The 23,376-nt window shown below is 35.8% G+C and overlaps 1 long non-coding RNA gene across 1 annotated transcript; it reads left to right on the forward strand.

Moving 5' to 3' along the window:
* The first annotated feature begins 15,056 nt into the window (after positions 1 to 15,056).
* LOC127543464 (uncharacterized) lies at positions 15,057 to 23,339 on the forward strand. The gene is made up of 2 exons (XR_007949239.1): positions 15,057 to 15,654; positions 17,202 to 23,339. It is a non-coding gene; the product is annotated as an uncharacterized LOC127543464 (long non-coding RNA).
* Positions 23,340 to 23,376: the final 37 nt, after the last annotated feature.

The raw sequence follows: 23,376 nt of genomic DNA on the forward strand, positions 1-23,376 counted from the left end.
GCTTCCACCTCAATGAGAGTGAATGAGCTGTAGATAATTGGTGAGAGGACATAGACAGATGTAGCCCAGAATAGGCAAGCATAGATAGGCTATGATCTGCATCACTGGAAAAAAAAATCAAGATGGATGAGATCACAAATCTATTTGAGTACTTGAGAGAAATCTAGTTAAAAATTATAGTCTGATCTTGTTAAGTAGTTTGGCATCCTAGTGAGACAGGACAGGGGCTGGACCTTCATCTCAGTCTTATTATAAAATTACATCATCTTCTTCCGAGTATCAGCTTTACTTTTCATTAAGAGCAACTGCCAGGTGGTTATTCCAAGGCTCAACCCACAGAGCCAAAGGAGGAAAGGACCAGTCATTAAATAACTCCTATCTGGGATAATTGAATGAGTGACCTTATTTATAGCTTTTTCTGGGAGAATAGACTTTAGGGCAGCTAGATGGCTTAGTAGATAGAGTTCAGGGCCTGAGTCAAAAATATTTTAGTTTAAATACAGATACTTAGATACTTAGAATGGGACAAATCACTAAAGCTATTTGTCTAGGAAGCAGCTGGATAGTTCAATGGATAGAGTTTAAATTCAGTCTCAGTAAATTAAAAACTTACTAGCTGTGTGACCTTAGATAAGTCACTTAACCCTGTCTAAATCCACTGGAAAAGGAAATGGCAAACCACACTCCTGTATTTGCCAAGATTCTACCTACAGATATTATAGTCCATAGAATCACAAAGAGTCAGACACAACTAAATAAGAAAAAGACCTGAATTTTAAAATCAGACCATGTTAGAGATCGAAGGAACATTAAATACCATTCAGTACCACCTTTACATATTATAGACGAAGAAACTGTAGCACAGAGATAGGAAGTTTCCCTTTGTAGTGTTTCAATATGTTTTGTCTGTACTAATATGTTGATAGATTGTCTCCACCAATCAACATCAGCTACTTGAGAGCTAGAGCTAGTTTAGTTTCTTTTCAGTCTTTATATACCCAGGACCTAGTTCATTGCCAGACACACAGTAAGCAATTAATAAATACTCCTTGATCGTGTAAGAGAGATGTAGCCACATGAGTTGTCTGTATATATAAATACAGCTTGAGGATGGTATAGATGTAGGTGATCTGAGACCCACCTGTTCCTAGGAAAGGAGGGAAGTCTGAGGACTGTGTCTGGCTGGCTAGGGGAGAGGAAAAGGCGGGCTACATTCAGTACAGTTACTAACCCCAGGAGCTCTTTTCTCTAGTTTCCAAGAGGAAGTATCAGGCTAGAATTCTGTCTGCTTCCTTCAAATATTTCTGGGCTAGGAGCATGGGACTGGTTTCACAGGGAAAAATTCTTCCTACTCACTCTTCAAGGGGAAGCTATGCCTTAGTTCACACTTGCAAAGGTTCTGGTTATATAAAAGATCATAACAAATAGTTAATATAAAGAAAATGATTTAAGAAAAATAGTGAAAAGAATTTGCAGAAGACCTGCAGAATAGAGTATACCAAAAAACACAAGCATGAATGAGAGAACTGGAGAGAATGGGGCACACCAGGAGACAGAGATGGGGAAAGAGGTGATACAGAGTGAGAAAGAGGGAAGGAAGAGAGAGGGAAGATAAAGGGAGAAAAAGAGAGAAGAAAGGAAGAAAGTGAGAAAGAAAGCGAAGGGGGAGAAAGAGGAAGGGAAAAAGAGACAGAGATAGAGAGACAGAGAGAGAGAGAGACAGGGAGAGGATCAGAGAGACAGAAAGAGAAGATATTTACATTCAGAAAAATCTATGACTATAAGTGACAAAAGTCCAATAGAATAAGGGGCTTAGCTTCTCCTACATGTCTGGGAAGATTTGCTCTTTCAACCACTCCTCTTCTCCTTAAAGTATATGTGTTCCATATGCCTCCTTCCCAAACAGCTCCTAAGAGACCCCAAGTCCCTTATATGGATGCTCAGTGTTCCTATTCATCAATCTCTCCACCAATTGAAAGTTGCAAGTCCCTTTGTGTACATAGCACCCTAGACTATTTGGAAGCTGAGATATATTTGACCCGTTGATTGATTGACTAAAGTGACTTGCTCAAGATCACATGGCTAGCAGCAAAGTCCAGAATCATTCCTCTGACCTTTACAGTGACATTTTTTGACTCATCAGTCAGTGTTCTTTCCACCACTCCATCAATTCCCTCTGCAACAGGCCATCAGACCTTATCAGTTGGTTAGTCTCAGAGAAACAGCATGATACATTCTCTCCTCCTCACTCCCTAAACTCCCTAATCACTCTCAAAGAGCAGTGAGGATTAAATTTCATGTCTCATGTATGTCAGGAAATATTATAACAAGCACTTATTGATGGTCCCAGTAGGTACTTTCAGGACATTTCAAACTGTAACTGCAGACTTTTGACATACTACCTTAATTTTGTATTGTTTAAGGTTTGGTTTTTTTTTTTTTTTTTTTGCAAGGCAATTGGTGTTAAATGACTTGCCCTGAGGTCACATGGCTAGTAAGTGTTAAGTATCTGAGATTATCTTTAAACTCAGGTCCTCCTAACTTCAGGACTTGTTCTCCATCCACTGCCCCAATACAGTACTATAGAACAAGAAAATAACATAATTCTTTCTTGCTATCTTTGTACTTAATTATCCAGTCAACTAATATTTATAAAATATCTATTATGTGCCATAGACACTGTATTAAGAGCTAAAAATAACTAGCATTTTATAGCTATTTTAGCTATTTATAAATATAAATTATATTTATTATAAAAATATATTACATATACATATACTATATAAGACATATAAGATATATGTTATGCAAAATATATAGTATATAAAATATAAATTATAGTGTTTTAAGGTTTACAAAGCACTTTATAAATATGATCTCGTTTTAACTTTACAACTCTAGGAAGCAGATATTATTATTATCTCCATTTTACAGTGGAGACTCAATCTCTAATGACAATGTTCAAAGATCCGAGAGCTCTGCGAATGAACAATAAACAAGACTGCATCCGACCTCGGTCTCTAGTTTTTATTTTCTGAAAAAAGATATCAAGAATTTCTTTTGGTTTTCTTAAAAAGGAAAAAAATTCCATATGTTGTGCTGGTGATAAAATAATCCCAAGGCTTGCTAGCTTTTGGGTGCATTTGGCAGTTCTGTCGCCTCGCAAGGCAGTCGCTTGGGTTATTTCCCTTGAGGGCTCATCTTTATTGCCATATTACTCTTGGAATACCACGGCCCACCACGTCACCTCTGTCCTTATTACAAGCAATGGCGTGTAGGTGCCACGAGGGGGCTCCCATGGAACTCAATGAAGTCCTGAGTCCCCTAGAAAGCCAGCAAGGCTTTATGTAACAAAGAGATGAAAAGCCTGGGATAAAAAACATGGACCTCACACTCTGGCCAAATTCTGCAGCCAGAACAGGGCAGATTTCAGGGAGGTGGCAAGTCCCACATTAGCTGCTACTGAAAAGAATCCCAGGATCATAGAATATTAGAGCTGAAAGTAAGGTTGCCAGCTCCTGGGTCTTTGCCCAGCCTGGCTGGGATTTGTATCCCAGAAGCCAGTTACAGCTAATTGATATGTCACGGTATAGCTTATCTTGTTTTCATTTGGCTTTTAAAAATTGTGGCCGAAAGATGCTCTAATGATCATCTAGCCCAACCTCTTCATTCTACAGATGAGGAAAAGGAGGATTTTTTTCTGCTCCTCCCCCCATCTCCTACCTGTTCCCAAAGCCCATCAACTTGACTTTCTTAACATTTCTCCCATGTGGCCCTTCTCTCCTCTGACAATACCATTTGTCTGGTTACCTTATACCTGGACTACTGCAATAACCTGCTGGGGGATCTGTCTGCCTCCAATGTCTCTTCATTGCAGATTCAGGCCTTCAGTGGATAAAGTGATCTTTCCAAAGGGCAGGGCTGATCCTGTCACTACCCTACTCAATAAAACTCAATGACTCCCTATTGCTTACAGGATCAAATATAAAATCCTCTGTTTGGCATTCAAAACCCCATTCATAACCTAGTCCTCTCCTACATTTCCAGGCTTCCCCTTCCCTCCCCTTCCCTCTCTCTCCTAGATCTAAAAGGATTATGGAAATAGCTCTACCCTTTGAATTTTTGGATCTTTCAAACTACTCTTTTTTTCTATTAAAACTTTTTTTTTCAAAACATATGCATAGATAATTTTCAATATTCACTCTTGCAAAACCTTATGTTCCAAAATTTGTTCTTTCCCTTCCCCTCATTCCCTCTCCTAGACAGCAAGTATTCAAATCAAAAAGGGAAAAAATGAGAAAGAAAATAAAATGTAAGCAAATAACAATAGAAAAGTGAAAATACTATATTGTGATTCACTCTCAGTTCCCACAGTCCTCTCTCAGGGGCTGATAGCTCTCTCCATCACAAGACCATTGGAACTGGTCTGAATCATCCCTTTGTTGAAAAGAACCACATCCATCAAGTGATTCTGCTCATTTCGCTCAGCATCAATTCATGTAAGTCTCTCCAGGCCTCTCTAAAATCATCCTGCTGATCATTTTTAATAGAACAATAACGTTCTTTAACACTCATATACCACAATTATTCAGCCATTCTCCAGCTGATGAGCATCTACTCAGTTTCCAATTTCTTGCCACTACAAAAAGGGCTGCCACAAACATTTCTGCACAAGCGGGTCTCTTTTCCTCCTTTATGATCTTTTTGTGTTACAAAGCCAGTATTCTTTTCTTCAGTTTTCTCTTGTTTTTCTTGGAAGAGGAATGGAGATTTCTTGTCCTCCCTTTAGCAGCAGCACTAACTTAAAAAAGAAGTACATGGCAGCTGGAAATATGTTCTTACCTAGGTGAGTGTGAAATTGGTCTTTAAGTCCCTGATTATGTTTTTCTTCCTTTCTTTTTCTGAGTATAGAGAAGGTGGTTAGAAATTCAGAGAAATGCATATTTATAGCCTTAGTGACTATTCTGAGTCTGAGAGTTCCTGAATCTAGATACTGTCACCCAAGAAAGAAACTCCCCCCCCTAAGATGGAAGAGAAGAATATCTCTGCTAGGACTATATTATATCTGAAGATATAATAATCTTATGTAATATAAGATATTATATTATATATAATATAAGAATAATATAATAATCGGAAGAACAAAAATCCTGGTTGTATAAGGGATTTGAACTTTGCCAACCCTCCATGATAATTTCTTTGAATTCTTTGGGTAGTATGTTTCTGAGAGTATGTGGTACTGAGAATGTAGTACCACAAAGGGAATTTACCTTTCAAAGGATTATACTGAGTGAAATTAGCCATTTGAGTATTTTATATTTTCTATTTTTGTTCATGTGTTTGTGTCTATTATGTCCTACTTAAATTCTGAGGTGAAGGAAATAAACATCTATTCTGTCTTTGATATCCATATTATACATTGGGATGGCATCTTGTTATACACATCTGAGAAAACCTTATACATGAACCATACCTAAACTTTATTTTAGAGACTTCCCTGGAGTTCTAATCTGAGCTTGGGGCAGTGCCATAGAGAGAAACATGACCACTGTGAAGTCAGATTATACAGGCTTGAATCATGTACACCTATGTGTATTAGAGTAATATGTATAAGAAAATATAACACATAGAATTATGTCATGCTTTTCATAGTAAAAGATGAAATAATAGGTAATGCTATTTCATTATGCAAAACATTAAATTCATCCTATTTTGACAGTTTCAGATGATCTTTACTATTTTTTGCATAAAATAAAATATATAGGATTACAAAGAAAACATTCTATTGAAATAGCTATTAAAATATATTTTCTTAAAAATTCATGGACTCCAAATTAAGAATCTCTGTTTTAAATAATTAATTCCCATTTTTACAATAACTAATTCACAATTTTTCAGGAACACAACTATTATATAACGCAAACTATACGTGTATTGGTCAATTCCATCCTCCTAGTGAGAGGATTATTCATTCTGATAACCAGTGACACTACCCAAGGAGATGGTGCTTCAGTTCTTGAAAAGGTTTCTCAATGAACATAATCAGGACCAGTCCAGTGGTAAATGTCAATAAGCAGTATCCAGAAAAAAGGTAGAACTTAGGAAAGAAAAGAGAGAAAAGTAGGTATGATTGTTCTCTGGAAAAAAATAATTAATTCACATCTTTCCTTTTACTCAGTAAACATGCAATTACAAGCAAAGCTTCAATATAAACACATGCTTATGTATATGCATATAAACATATATGCATATAAACATATGCATTGGAAGAGAGCCATTCACACTCTTGCCTAGGATTTTCTCTCCTGCTCTCTTATATCATAACATACTTCTCCCCCATGGAAGCTGTATCTCCCACACCCTCCTTCATCCCCCAGAGATTGAAGCTTTCTCTAAGACATATTGCTGATTTGAGTGAGATTCCATCCCATACTGAAATCAAAAGTCTAAGCTAAATAATGAAGATGGGATTACTTATGATATGATGGGATATATATGCTATTCAGCCATAACTAGCTATGTCTATTTAAAATTTAATGTCGCCTTTTTTAAAACCTAGTGGACAATGAAAAAGAAAATGCTTTGTAGTAATAGTATAAAGTGGGACAGGTAGGTAGCACTTTGAATTAGATTGTTATTGTTACTTGTCCTTTCTTCTCGAAGAGGACCATGAACTCAGGGATGTGATACCATGACATGCAAGTGAATTGTATTTAAGTGAGGAAGGGCTGTACAAGGTCACCTGCCTCATTTTTCCCTCCAGAGCCAGTGGGGTCCAGTGGCCAGATATAGATCCGAACAATTGGAGATGGCCCTGGATGCAATGGGAGACCTTGGTTTTTTAAAGCTAAGGTCTTCAACAGGTCTCAGTTCGATTGACCCCACACTCATTCAGTGATAAAGGCTAGATAGCCGTGGAGGCAAAAAAAAAAAAAATCTTCTCTTTCACCTAATCCTCCATCTCCTCCCCTAAATCTAAATAAATAAATAGACCTTGAGTGAGGAAGACTTGAGTTCGAATCCAACCTCAGACATTTATTAAGTGTGTGACCTTGAGTAAATCACTTAACCCTGTGGGTTCCCTATGGATAAAATGGGTTGGAAAAAGAAATGACAAAGAATTCTAATATCTTTGCCAAGGAAATCTAAAATGAAATCATGAAAAATTGGATACAACTAAAATAACTGAAAAACGAATAGTATGGAGTACTATTTATCTATGTTTCCCTTTCTTTCCCTCTCTAAATTCCATAATTCTAGGATTTGCCATTATGACTAAATTACTTTGTTGACCAGTTGACCCACTAACCCTAAGAAAAAGTATAAGGATGTCATATTATGCTAAAATACTTCTTCTTCCCTCTTTCAAAGAAAACTAAGAACAATTAGGCTCAAAGAAAATGGCTTTTTATCGCCTTCATTTCCTAATGAAAGAGCAGATTGTGTCACAAAGAGCCAACAAGAGAACTCACCATGTTGATGTCAGTGTAGTGAATAAGGGTTTCCTGAAGGCCATTGTAGAGTATGATCAGCATCGGATGTACCAAGTAGCAGGCGTAACTAATGTTGGCAAGTAAATTCCAAATGTCACAAAAAAGCACTTGATTCACCAGACCTGGGAAGAAATAGTCTTTGATTCACTGTGGTAGGAAACATTTCCTTTCAGCTCATGTTAGATACTCATTTTTTGCTTCCTTTGGCTTAGAAGTCAAAATCTAGGGAAATTATTCTTAGGAAGCATCTACTTATTTGGATTTAAAAAGATTTAACACCATTATCCAAATATGAAGGAACAGCTTCTTTTTTCTTCTAATAGGCCTAGAGAAGGTAAATAATTTACCCACATCTCCTGACTCTAAATGAACATTTCCCACTACACCAGTGGTTCTCAAACTTTTGTTCTCAATATCTTTATATTATGAAAAATTATTAAGGATCTGCCAAAAAGTTTTTGCTAATGTGGGTTATATTTTAAAGACATTTACCATATTAGAAATAAAAACTAAATTTGAATATGACAACCTCCTGAAAGGATTTACCCAGGATTCTCTGGACCACACTTTGAGAACTACTGCACTCCACTATGCTGCCTCCTTTTACCAATCTTCTCAGTCTTTAAAACTAGATCTTGGCATGGATTTATCATTAACCATTATGGTTATTAGAATATCACTGAACATTCACTGAACATGCTTCTTAAACAGACTATCTTTTTCACTTTTTTTGGGGGGGGGAGAGGGATTTAAACAAAACATCATACAATTTTAAAAACAAAGCCATAAATATGGAAATATGCTTTACATGACCACATGTGTATAATCTATAACAAATTGCTTGCTTCTTCAAAGAGAAGGGAAGAAGGGAAAAAATTTAAAACACAAAATTTTTTAAAATGTTAAAATTGTTCATGCAATCAGAAAAAAAATTAAAATTTCCACCAAAAAACCCCACCCAAAACCCAGAGCCATACAATGGCTTAGCTTTAGTTACATTTTACAATTTATCATTATTGATCCAACATCACTTTACCAATAAAAAGTCCTTTATGGTCATCTTGTGTTTTTCCTTTTTCTCATTTTTTACCTTAGTCACCTTCCTAGAAAAAAAGATAAATGACTCAATAATACATGTTCTATGCTATATAATACCTCCATAGCCTTCTTGACATGCAAAAATGATCCAACCCACAGCAACAGCCCACAGTGTTCAGCGAAGTACCTGATAGATGGTGGCTGCCACTGAGTATATGTCAAAGGAGTCATCCACCATATATGTCAGAGAGACTACTGCTAAGAGGGTGAATAAGAGGGTGAAATCCAAGCGGCAAAAGCCTGTGCCTGGGGGAGGAAACGATTATTTATAGGTTATTTTGTACTGTCACTCTTCCTTCTTTCCATTTTTCAATATATATCTTTATTCATTGCAATACCTAAGTCTCTCTGTGCTATACTTTTGCAAACCCTGACTCAAAGGCAAAGTATGGCAAAGAGAGTATCTTGGATGTATGTGTGGGTTGGGATAAAAATGTGGATTTTGTATTGTTCCAACCAATGTCGATGTCCCTAGATTCAGGGCACTCCCAAGAACTTCCTTTCACTTCTCAAACCCCAAAGTCTCAGACCCTAAAAACAGGCAGGGAAGTTGTCCGCTGCCTTTCTTAACTTGATTATTTATTTCAGATGGTGGGACAGAGAGGAAGAAGAGAGTCAACAAATTTTAGAACTCAAATTTAGGGAATATTTTTATAATTCCCCTCCTATTTTATAAATGAAAAAACTGAATCTCAGAAAAGCACAATAGTTTGGCTAAAGTCATACAACTAGTTAAATTAAAATTAAATTTGTGACCTTCTGATCTCAGTCTTTGCATTCATTTGTAGTCCCCCTACACAGTCTCTTAAGGAAGGACATACCTGGCTTTTGAGAATATAAGCCTGGTCATTGTGGTACATGAAAATACTGAGCAACAAACCCCCAAGGAAAGGTTCTGGGGAAAAAAAAATTGAGAAAATTGGGGCAACCACATGGTACAGTGGCTAGAGCACTGGTCCTGGAGAGAGGAGGACCTGAATTCAAATCCAGCCTCAGATACTAATTAGATGGCTAAGTCACTGAACCCTGATTGACTTCCCCCCCACCCACCCACCCATTCCTAACAGCCAAAAAAAGAAAGAAAAAAAAAGAGGAAATTAAGATGAAAAGATTTAGGCAAAAGAGTTGGAAGGAAGCAAAAGCCCATAGATCCACGGACACAAGGGGCAGGGCAAGTTGGAGAAGCAATTTGATAAAGTGGGAAGATAATTAATTCCAAGATCAGAGGATAGAGAATGGGTTAGATACCAGTGCTACATGAGTGACTGACTCCAAGCAAGTGATTTTATCTCTGTGACCTCATTTTTCCCAAGTACAAAATGAGAAAGCTGGACTAAATGATTTTAGAGTTTCCTTCTAATTGCCTATAGGTTGCATGGTGATTAGATTATTAGATCTAGAATTAGGACGCTTGATCCTTCTGGTTCCATAACTGTAAATGGAGATTATAATTATACTTACCTCCCAGAGTCATTGTGAGGATCAATGAGATAATATTTGTAAAGCATTTGTCCCAGTGCCTGGTACACAGTAGGCATTATATAAATGCTTATTTTCTTCCTTTTCCCTTTCTAGCTCTAATGCTTGTGAGCCTTAGAAAGAAGCACAGATATCTTCAGAAATTAGAGAGAAAAGGAACACAGGAAAGTATTAAGGTGTGAAAGAGGGCTGAAGGAATTTGAGTCAAATAGCTTTGAGGTGAGATCACCTAATAGAGAAAGTGAGAGTTTGTATATAAGCAATTTAAAATATTTAAATATATATATGTATATATATAGATATACATATATATATATATATTTGTTTATTTTAAAAAGCAAAGACACTGTCTGGAGTCACAAGATGTCATAATTGTGTTTATGCTCTGTAACTGCTTTTAGCTCTTATTCTAGAGCTATTGGATCCATTAAGAAAAGTACCAAGACTTATTCTTTTGTTCTTATTTGTATGAACCACACATCAGCAGCCATCATCCCATGCCATCCCTCTGATTTCTTTAAGTAAGAGATACACATATTTCATATTCGAATCCTTGGCAAATGTGGAAATGACCAAGGAAGCAGCTAAAACCAATTCAGTGACTATTGCTGAGTTCCCACACATTTTGGAAAGGCTCTATAGAAAGTTGAGTGTTTAACAATTTGAAGGAAGAAAGGCAATCACTTTGAAATGGTATGGATGAAAACTGAGTGAATGAAGGAATGGAGGAGAATGTTTAAAAGAGTCAATCAATTGGTTCTGAGGAGAGAGACAGTAAAAGGCTTGATTGTCTGGAACATGAAAAACAAAGGTGGGAAATAAATACGACCCTATCTCACTTTATTGTACTGTGCTTTATTGTGCTTCAGAATTATTGTATGTTTGACAAATCAAAAATTTGTGGCAATCTTCCATTGAGCAAGTCTATTGGTTCCATCTTTCCAATAGCACGTGCTCACATCATATCTCAGTGTCCCATTTTGATAATTCTTTCAATATTTCAAACTTTTAAATAATTATTATATCTATTATGATGACCTATGATCAGAGTTTTTTATTTGGTTCTTTTTTTTTTTTTTAACAATTTAAAACTTAAAAGAAAAACCAAAATAGAAAAAAAAATAACATTGTCATGTACCCAGCTGAGCCTAAGGAAGTATTCAAAATATATAACAATAAATTTCCATTTCAAAAAATCATTTGGATATCATCTTTGATATTACTATTATGATTGTTTATACCCATATAAGACAGTGAACTTTATCGATAAATGTGTGTGTTCTGATTGCTCCACAATCAGCTATTCCCTTATCTCTCTCCCTTTCCTAATGTCTTCCTATAGTCCCTGAGACACAATAACATTGAAATTAGGCCAATCAATAACCCTACAATAGTCAATAAGTGTTCAAGTAAAAGGAAGACTTAATCAATATGGCAAACTTTGCTGTTGGCTTAAAGAAATTGTCACAGGAACCTCGATTTTCAGTAACCATCACTCTGATCAGCAGCCATCAACATTGAGGCAAGACTTTTTGCTTACAAAAATATTACAACTCTCTGAAGACTGAGGTGATGGTTAGCATTTTTTTTTAGCAATAAAGTATCTTTAATTAAGGTATATGCATTTTTTAATATATGATACTACTGCATACTTGATAGCCTACAGTATAGTATAAACATAATTTTTATAAGCAATAGGAAAACAACCCTGTGATTTACTTTATTGCACTATCTGCTTTATTGCAATGGTCTAAAACTAAACCTGCAATATCTCCAAGGTGTGTGTGTCTGCATAGATTTAGGAAATGATGGCTAGGTAGGAGGGATTAGCTAGTACAGGGCCTGGAAATTCAGAATAAAGAGTTTTATTGGCTTCAAGGGATAATTGGGAGCTTTATTCTTGTTTTATACTATCACTTTTTGTAAAAAGAATTTTAAAAGTGAGTACAATCCATAAAATAAAGATTTCCAGATGTAGTTTTAATGGCTTAGTAGTTTAAAGGGAAAATATATATTAAAAATTCCAACTGAGGTGAACCTTTACCTCAAATGTACTAATAAGAATAGGGAACTGATTGTGATTTTATTGGTAGAAAGGACTAGCTAGTGAAGAAATTCCCCCTACCAATAAATCTCAGCACTTTCTCAGAAAGTAAAATTTTTAGAGTTGTTTAGATCAGTGGTGTCAAACTCCAACAGAAAAAGGATCATTAAACCCTACTTAGGGATGCCTAAAGACTGCATATTGACTTAGAAAACAACATAGTTACATTATCTATATTCTATTCTATTATTTATTTTAATTTCTTTCTAGTAAATTTATTTTAATATACATTGCTTTATGTGTATTACTTATTTTTGAAACCATTTCCCAATTACATTTAAATCTGGTTCAGATGTTATTTATTTGGCCTGTTGTCCCATTGGACTTTCTGACCTAGAGTGCTTTAGAGGTTAAGAAATTTAACCCAGATTAACCTAAGTAACTTACCCAGGGTGACATAGATGATAGATTTCAGAGATAGGACTTTAATCCACATCTTCCTGGCTTCAAAGCCAGCTCCTATAACATGTGGTTACTAATATCCTACACACACATATGTGCACACACATGTATATGTGCATTATACTGTATGTGTGCTTGTGTCCACATGTTTATCTCCATATTTGTTTATGTGTATGTATGTGCATATAAATACATATATAGGATCATACACACATATGATGCTTTAAGGTTTGCAAAATGCTTTCCTCAGGATACACTTATGAAGTAGTATGAGAATACTAAAATGTGACATTAATAGTGATAGTGATAGATAATAATTTTATGATACTTTTAACTACCACATTAGATCAAATGAAATAATATATTTAAAAAACCTTTAGATCCTTTTGTAAATGTGCAGTATAGGTAGGGTTATATGTTCTTAATTCCTCTGACTCTTCTTAATCTTATGGATTATATTATCCATGGAGTTTTCTTGGAAAAGACACTGGAAGGGTTTGCCATTTCCCTTTCCAATGGATTAAGGCAAACAGAGATTAAATGATTTGCCCAGGATCATAAAGCTCATAAGTGTCTGAAACCAGGTTTGGACTCAGGTTTTCCTAATTTTAGGCTCATCTAGCTGTCACTGTAGATAGGGTGAACATTACCAAGTCCTGTTATCATCTCTTTCTAGTGCCCTAATAGGGAGCCAGGAACAGGATTAATCAATCAGTTATCAAGCATTTATTTAATACATACTTTATGCCAAACACTATGCTAGATGTTGGGGACAATGAGACAAAAATGAAGCAGTCCCTGCCCTCAGTGAGCTTACATTCTATTAGGGGAATCAAGAGTTACATATGTAAAGAAATGAAAGATATACAAATAAATACAGGGTAATTGGGGTAGGAGAGAGGCATTAGAAGCTGAAGCAGAAGAACATGAGGTAAAACATCATACGTAAAAGAGCATTTGTGCTGAGTCTTGAAGGAAATTAGAGAAGCTAAATTATACAGTAGTTTTCAAAGTCTGGTCCAGAGCATCCTGGGAATTTCTGAAATCCTTTCAGAGAGTCTACAAATTCATAATTAGTTTTTATTTTTAATGTGATCAATATCTATAACTATAAACCACATAAAAACTCTTTGGACAGATCCTCAATCATTTTTAATAGGATAAAGATATTGAGAACAAAAGTTTGAGGGCCACTGAAAAAGATGAGAGGCAAAGAGGAAATGAATGACATTCCAGATATAAGGAAAAGCCTAAATAAATGCACAGAGGAAGACCAAAAGTCACGTATAAGGAACAAGAAGGTTATTTGACTGCATCATGGAATCCAAAAAAGGGATATAGACATTACCAGTTACCTTGCTTCTGATGGGCATGCAACAGGAAGTTTCAAAGCCAGTGGAAACTGAGCCTTGATGGAGAAGAATGTCCAAAAAATACAGTTGCCAGAAATAGCAGAGCATATTTATCTTTGGGGAGGAAAAAAAGGACAACTCTAAAGGGAGAGCTCTTTCGTTTCCTTCAGCTCAAAGCTTAAACATGAAAGGCTGGAGGAGGAGTAATCTAAGTAGTCAATCAGAAGATATCATAAGCACAGAGATTTCTGAGCAGAGCCCTTTCTGGAGATTATCTACTCCAGCCCCCAAGGTCCTATTGGAGGTCTCACGGTTGCCACAGCTCTTCAGTCTGTGCAGCACTTTTTTTTAAATAACTTTTTATTGATAGAACACATGTCAGGGTAATTTTTTACAGCATCATCCCTTGCATTCACTTCTGTTCCCTCCCTCCACCCCTTCCCCCAGATGGCAAGCAGTCCTTTACATGTTGAATGGGTTGCAGTATATCCTAGATACAATATATGTGTGCAGAACCGAACAGTTTTCTTGTTGCACAGGGAGAATTGAATTCAGAAGGTATAAATAACCTGGGAAGCAAAACAAAAATGCAAGCAGTTTATATTCATTTCCCAGTATTCTTTCTCTGGGTGTAGCTGCTTCTGTCCATCTTTGATCAATTAAGGCTCTCTTTATCGAAGAGATCCACTTCCATCAGAATACATCCTCAAACAGTATCGTTGTTGAGGTATATAATGGTCTCCTGGTTCTGCTCATTTCACTCAGCATCAGTTCATGTAAGTCTCGCCAGTCCTCTCTGGATTCATCCTGCTGGTCATTCCTTACAGAACAATAATATTCCATAACATTCATATACCACAATTTACTCAACCATTCTCCAATTGATGGACATCCTTTCATTTTCCAGCTTCTATGTGCAGCACTTTTTGCCTTAGTTCTTCCTCTTCATTTTCATCATGGAGAGGGAAATGCCAAAGTATTCCAGCATCTTTGCCAAGAAAACCCCAAAAAAGGGATCATGGAGAATTGTACACAAATGAAATGACTTGATGATGAAACTAGCACCAGGGATACAAGGATAAAAATGTCTTTAATGAGCAAAGAATAGTGAGGAAGGAGAAAGGGGAACATGTATAATAAAAACATATAGAAAAGAAATGCGAAGAAATTTGAGGATCGAAGATCACTGGACAGTTGAGGGAATTAGGCTTTGGTAAAAGTGACACTTAAGTTGAGATTTTGAGGAAGGAAATAAAAAGTGCAAAGGGCAGGAATGGGAGCTGGAAAGTCTCTTACAGAAAACAGCAAGTAACATGATTTGGCTGTAACGTAGGAGACTTAAAGACAACCCACAAAGCAGATTGTGAAGGACTTGAAATGCCAAGCAGGGAGTTTGTATTTCATTCTACAGGCAATAGGACTCCACCACAGCTTTTTAAAGAAAGAAAATTTCCATAGTTAGCTCTGTTCTTTGAAATCATTCATTAGGCAGTTCTGTAGAAAGCAGTTTTGAGAAGAGTGAGACTGCATGCAAGAAGTCCAATGAAGAAGCTACTGCAGTAATCCAGAAGATCAAAACAGGGCTAATACAAATGATTGCAGTTGAACATCATGGAACTCCCCTGCTGTGCCAGACCAAGTTCCTGGAGCCTGTTCTTAATGATAGACAAGCTGTTCCTCATCCACACAACTGCAGGGCACTGAGCCATCCAAAAGTTGCATGAACGTATGTATGGTAGATATGTACATGCATGTGTATACATGTGCAGATATGTGGGTATTGTACCTATGTGTGCATACATGTATAGATATGTAGGTGTATGTGTTGTGCTTATTTATATGTGTACAGATATGTATGTATATGTATATTGTGCATATTTATACATGTGTATGTGTATGGGTATATTAAACATCTGACTCAGGAATATATTATTTGCAATGAGGGGTAAGTTACAGATTTATTTTTTGTTTACTATTCTTTTAGAAGTTTTATATTGAAAAGAGAGTGTATTCTCTCTGCATTTGCTGCGTGACTGGAAAATGTGGCAAAGCAGGCTAGGGGAGATCAAACAGGTGAAAACTAACACAGATAATCCACAAATTTTAAAACCACCCATAAATAACTAAGCCTTTAAAACTTTGCTGAAACAAAATGAACAGAAGTGATTAAAAATGAGTGTTGGCAGGATTCCAGGGAAAAACAACACATACATTGCTGGCTGGCATTTTAAATCGGTCCAGTCTTGCTGGTGAATAGTCTTGGGTGCTATGTAAGTAGCAAGAATTACAAAGCTGTACATTTCCTTTGACCTGGTAATCCCATTTCTGGGAATATGCTTCAGTATATTTCAAAGGGTGGGAAAATAATTTGTGCAAAGTTATTCCTAGCAGACCAGTGCATGATGGTAAAAAAAAAAAAAAACAACAACAACAACCTAGAAACATCCTGAATGCACTATAGTAAGAGAAATAGCTTATAAACTATGAGTTATTAATATGATGAAAATATATAGGAATTTTAAAAGACACTTATTATGTAAAAATTTACTTATGAGATAATAATGAAAGCCATAGATGGTACAAACTAACACATATAGAATGATAGCAACTATAGACAAATCTAGTAGAATGTAAGGTCCTTGAAGTAAACAACTTTTTTTAAATTGCCAGCACTTGTATCATGCCTTGTACACAGTAGAATGTTTTTTAGAGACAGTTAAGTGACAGTGTACAGAGCATTTAGCCTGAATTAGGAAAACTTGAGGTCAGATGTGTTCTCAGATACTTACTACTGTGTCACTCTGGGCCCCATTTTTCTCATCTTAAAAATAAAGGGATTGGATTTCTTATCCCATTGGACTAATTCCAATTGAATCTCTGATTTAACTGGACAGAAATGAGAGGAAAACTTTTGAGGAATGTCAGTAGGTTAGCATTTGATATTCATTTGTGTTTGTTTTTCATAGAAAGTTGTTTAAGTTGTTGCTGCTCAATTGTGTCTAACTCTTCATGACCCAATTTGAGATTTTTCCTGCTAAAGATACAGGAGTGTTTTGTCATTTCCTTCTCTAGCTCATCTTAGGGATGAGGAAACTAAGGCAAATTGCATTAAGTGACTTGTCCAAAGCCACACAACTAATAAGTGTCTGAGATCAGATTTGAACTCAGGAAAATGAGCCTTCATGATTCCAGGGTAGGCACTCTATCCCTTGTGCCACTTAGCTGACCATTGCTTAAGTATCTAAAAAAAAAGTTTTACTTCCCATTACGCAGGTCCTATGGAGAGGAGCTACCTTAGCAGCATCCCAGACTGAAACTCACTTTCTATGGATGAAGATAACTATAGGTGTTGTGAGATGGAACTGAATGTCATCAGCGAGACACCATGTCCAGCTATTGCATTGAAAACAGAAAGAAAGAAAAAGTCACTTCTTTCTCACACTTTTCAGCAAAAATAAACTTCCTAAAAGTGCAGCTTTTCTGAACTGCTCTGGCCATGAGAAGGAGGTGCTAACGGGGCATGTTTGGACAGCTGCTGAACACTTCTGTGGGCAAGTTGTCTCCAGTGGGGCTGAAAGGATGTTTGGGCAGCTGGTGGGTCATTCTGTGGGCAAGTTTTTCCCTTTGAGAGAGTAGGGGGAATATGTGTAGCCATGTTCAGAGCTAAATCTGACTGGGATTCTGCTAAAGAGACAGCTTAGGGGAGAGACAATAAGCAACTTTTCCCTCAAAACAGTCCTGCAGCCCACTCTCTATGTACCTTGTGGTTTTCCCTGGCTCAACTCACATAGTATAATAATTCCTGTTCCTTGCTTAATAAATCCCGGGCAGACATCCTCCCGCTTTTAAACTTTCAATATCAATGGGGTCCCCCATTATCTCAAGTAGGGACAAGTTCAGTTGCAGGGGGAAAAAAATCTCCTCTGGTGGGATCAATATACATGTCTTAACTGTTTGGAAAATAAGTATACAAATTCCTAATACTTGAAAAATATGTATATGTATCCCTGATGGTACTTATAATCTAGTGTTTGATTAGAGAATGAAAAAAAATGCTCTCTGGATTCATATTATGCCATCTTCTGCAAGAGAGTAGATGTGGATAGCATTGGGTAGCCTGACACCATCACCACAATCTCCATCACTACCAGTACTATCACTACCACTAATGCTACCATTACTCCCAGCTAAATTTGCTCTAGATATAAATATTTCTAAACATTGTTTTGGCTATTCAGCCACTATTTGGTATCAGAAGATGAGCAGAAACTCATGTTCATCCTAAAATGCACAGGAAAAATGAGTCATAAAAAAGCGAGAAGATAAGACATTCATTCATTACTCACTCAAAAAATTGTAATAAACACTAACTGCAAGCATGGAATATCACTGTGGTGATCCTTTAATGTCCTAGATGTGGTACAATCATCACAGTATCACCTACTCATAGGAGCATCCAGAGAACTTCTCCATTTATAGGGATTCCCTCTTCCATTTGGAGATTGCACATTTTTCATGAATAGGCAAACACCTTTGTTGAATATTCATTTTTTTGTGCTTCACTTGGCAATAAGGGGGTCACTGAGCAGAAGAATATTTGGAGATTGTGATCATTACAATTCATTTGTTCCTCCTAATTCCCTTATAGTTAGCAAATTCCCACCATCTGTTACTCTCTTTATTCTCATATTACTTAATCATCTCCTTGTATAGGAGTAAACCAAGTGCCAGCTTATTACAATTACAATTTTATCCCCAAGTTCCACATCAACTTTGTCTACCTTTTCCACTGCGCCCTCTGAAATTCCAATGCCATATTGAACAAACTTGCCTTCATTGTGCATCTCTTCCTTCCCTGCTCCTTCTTCATTCTGGAACTCATAAAGCTCTAAGTCCCTCTCGATGACACTGCCTCCCTAGTAATCCTATATATGTTCTTGATACCATTCTCTTCAATCTTTGTCATCTAACTCCTCCCTTCAATCATTCCCTTCCTTTCTCTAATCTTCACTTTCTGTCTTTGCACTTTTTCCTTCCTTTGCACAAGCATAGCCAACTGTCTGTGGCTTTATAAAAAATTCTCTAACCCTACCACTCTCTTGAGTTTTTAATCCTACATTTTTTCTCCTCTTCTTAGCCAAATTTCTAGAAAAAATAAACTGCAGCCACCATTTCCACTTACTCTTCTTTCCTAGTCGTTCTTCAATCTCTTGCAATCTGGCTTTCAAACACATCATTCAACTGAAACTATTTCTCCAAAGTTTCCAACAATGTCTTAATTGTCAAACCAGATGGTCTCTTCTCATTTCTATCCTTCTTGACTTCTGCTGAATATTACAATATTGATGACTCTTCTCCTCCTTCTCTCCTCTCTGGTGTTTAATGACACATTACTTTTTCCTGGTTCCCATTCTAACTGCAATAAAGAACTATTTCTTCTCAGTTTCTTTTGCTGGACCAGCATCCATATAAAATTCCCTAAATGTGGGTGTTTTTCCAGTGCTCTAGCTTTGCCCTTCCTTCCCTTTACATACTTTCTCTTATGGTAACCTTATCAGCTCCTGTGTGTTTAATTTATTATCATCTATAAGCAAAAACTCACAGATTTCTATAACCAATCCCAAATTCTTTACTGATCTTCAGTTTTGAATGACATTTCAAAGTAGATGCCCCAGAGAAACTTCATATTCAATGTGTATAAGTAGAATTTATTACCTTTCTCCTACAGCCTATCTATCTTCCAACAATCCCTATTTATGTGAAGGGGCCTCCATTTTTCTAATCTCCTAAGATTGTAAGCTTGACTCCTCACAAAGTTACATCCCATATCCAATTGGATGGAAAATTTTGCCATTTCTACTCACACAATATTTTTTGTATCTGATGCCTTTTCTTTACTTACAGCACCATGCTGTTTTGGGCCCTCTTCATATTTCATCTAAACTAAGTAACGCAATGTTTTCTTAATTGGTCTATATCAAGCCTTTCATTATTCTTTTTGCTGCAATCCATCTTTCACACTATTGCAAAAGTGATTTTTCTTAAGTACAGATCTGAGCATTTCATACTGCTACTCAAAATATGCCAGTGGTCACCTTTGGCCTGTAGGATAAGATGTTTGGATTTTAAATCCCTTCTCAATTTGACCTCAATCTGTCTTTCCAGACTGATTACATATAAATTCCTTTTCCCCTTAACCCTACAAACCATCCTAACACCCACACTCTGTTACTGATGCATGATACTCCATCTTTCATTTGCAGGTCTTTGCATAGGGAGTCTAGCTATCTCCCATACATAAAACGAACTTATTCCTGACCACCAATGTAATTTTTACACAAAAATATAAAAACTTCCTAGCTTAATTTATATTTTAGTGCATATAAATTACCCAACAATCATAAGATAGAGTTAAAAATAATAATAAAATTCATCTGGAGGAGCAAAGGTCAAGACTCTTAAAGGGAAATGATGAAAAAACATAGTAAGGTGATGGACTTGGTTCTTTTCAACAATGAGGAGATTCAGACCAATTCTAATACATTCTGATGGAGAGAGTTATCTGCATCCAGAGAGAGGAGTTTGGTTATTGAATGTGGATCACAACAGTATTTTCACCTTTTTTGAGGTTGTTATTGTTGCTTGTTTGTTTTTTTCTCATTTTTTCACTTTTGATTTGATTTTTCTTGTGCAGCATGATAAACATATATTTATATGGAAATATATTTAGAAGAAACACATGTTTAAACCTATCTATATTAGATTACTTGCTGTCTAAGGGAGAAAGAAAGTGAGGAGGGCGGGAGAAAAATTTGGAACACAAAGCTTTGCATGGGTGAATGCTAAACACTATCTTTGAATGTATTTTAAAAATAAAAAAAGTTATTATGAAAATAAATAAATACATTAAAACAAATAAAAGAAAGAAAAACATAGTAAGAACAAGAGTCTAGTAATACCAGTCTCAAACTATATAAGGTAACAATCATTAAAATTATTAAGTAATGACCAAAAAAATAGAAAAGTTGATCAATGGAACAGATCAGTAACACAATACACAAAGGCCAACAAAAACAATGGCATAGAGTTTGATAAAACCACAAACCACAACTCCTGAAACAAATGTCTCACTCTTCAACAAAAACTGCTGAGAAAATAGGAAAGAAGTCTGGTAGAAATTTAGACCAACTTTTCATACCATATATCAAGATAAGTGCAAGATGGACACAAAACTTAGATATAGAAAATCACATTATGAACAAATAAGAAGCAAAGAAAAATTATCTATCATATCTATGGATAAGGAAAGAGTGCCTAACAGGAAGAACAGAGAAAAATCACATCAGAAAATAGACAATTTTTATTGCATAAAATTAAAAGTTTTGTAGAAACAAAATCAATGTAGTTAAAATAAGAAAGGAAACACTAGGGAAATATTTTTGCAGCAAGTTTTTCTGATAATCTGATGTGTAAAATCTGATTCAATTATATAACAAGAGCTATTCCCTAACAAACAAATAGACAAATAATATGTACAAGTAATTCTCAGAGGAATAAACCCAACCTATCAACAAACATATGAAAAAAATACTTCAAATTAACAATAATTAGAGATAGAAATTGAAACAATACTTAGAATCAGCCGCAAGTCCCTCAGATTAGCAAAAATGATAATCATGGTGATAATGACAATGACAATGACTATGGTCATTGTATTGATCATAGTTTTAAAGTCTTTATTTTTCTTTATAGTATAATTGTTCTTGTATTACTCTCTAGGTTGTGTTTACTTTATTCTACATTAGCTCAAGTTTTCCCAGGTTTCCCTGAAATTGTTTTTTCTTACACCTTTTAAAATTTTTTATTTTAAAGTTCCAAATTTTCTCCTTCTCTTCATCCTTTTCCTATTCATTGAGAAGGTAATATATACAGTACCCATTATACATATACATTTCATCAATTCTTAAGAGCTATTAATATTTATTAGATTTACATACCATAATTTATTTGGGCATTTCTCAATTGATTGCTACAATAAAAAGTACTTCTTTAGATACTTTTTATGTATGGGTTCTTTTTCTATTTTCTTATTTTTTTGGGGGGTATAGGTCTAATGGTGATATATGTGTGTCAAAACTTATGCATATTTTAGCAACTTTTGGGAACAGTTTTCAAAGTGGCTGCACCAATTTACAGTTCCAGTAACAATGCATTAATGTAACTGTTTTCCTGCAATATTAAATTAAAAGTCAAATTAACATATAATATATAATTAGTTGCAAAACTAAAAGTTTTCTATAAATGCCATTATTATTATTATTACATACAATTATAAAAGGCCCTAAGATTTTTGCCTTCTCTACTTAGTTTTTTTTCTGCCTAATTCAATTCTTACTCTGGTCTTTGTGTTGGTTTGATTCTAGTTCAGAACCATGGAATCAGATAATCAACACTACCTTTCAAAGTCCACCAGAAGCTGCTGTTTTAGCCATCACTGTTGCATGCAAGAGTTTGAGGCATTCCTTCCCAGGGTCTCTTCTACAACACTACGAGACAGTTAATCTGTGAACTTCTTCTCTGGCTCAATAGTCATGGCTGGAGAAAGGCTGTCTTATATCTTCCAACAAAGTTGAAGGTGTTTTCCTTACTTGGACTCCCAAAATGTCTTTCTCCATTCAAGCCTACCTGAATGAAAACCACTGTTTTTCAATTTTCTTTTGCCATCTTTCATTTCATTAAAGATGTATCTTAGATCATAATCTCTTCTGGACTATTATATCAGCCTTTTAACCCACCGTCCTGTCTTCAATGTCTCTTCTCTCCAATTCCTCTTTCATACAGAACAATATTTCTAAAACACAGTTTGGACACATCACTTCTTTGTTCAATTAACTGCTGTGGCTCTGTTGTTCCTGGGATCTTTTACAAATTTCTCTCTTTACCATTTAAAGCTCTTGACAAGTTGAATTCAACCTACCTTTCTTGCCCCCTTCATTCATCCCAGTCCAAACTAACTTTTATATTGTTCCTCATGAATAATATTCCATAATCCGCTACACCTTTGCATTGGCTATCCCTTATGTCTGGAATGAATCCCCTCCTCACCTCTACCTCCTAAAATCCCAAGTTCCCTTCAAACCTCAACTTAAACACTATCTCCTTCCTATATGGGATCTTTCCTTATTTCATATATCTGACTAAAATTACTGTGTATGTATAAATTTCTTTTAAATGTGTGTGTGTGTAACCTATTCAACATGTAAAGGACTGCTTGCCATCTGGGGGAGAGAGTGGAGGGAAGGAGGGGAAAAATCGGAACAGAAGTGAGTGCAAGGGATAATGCTGTAAAAAATTACCCTGGCATGGGTTCTGTCAATAAAAGTTATTAAAAATAAAAAATAAAAAAAAATATGCCTGTGTGTTCATAGTCTCTTCTGATGGAATGAAA

The sequence above is a fragment of the Antechinus flavipes genome, chromosome 1 (genome assembly GCF_016432865.1).
Source record: "Antechinus flavipes isolate AdamAnt ecotype Samford, QLD, Australia chromosome 1, AdamAnt_v2, whole genome shotgun sequence".
Classification (NCBI taxonomy): domain Eukaryota; kingdom Metazoa; phylum Chordata; class Mammalia; order Dasyuromorphia; family Dasyuridae; genus Antechinus; species Antechinus flavipes.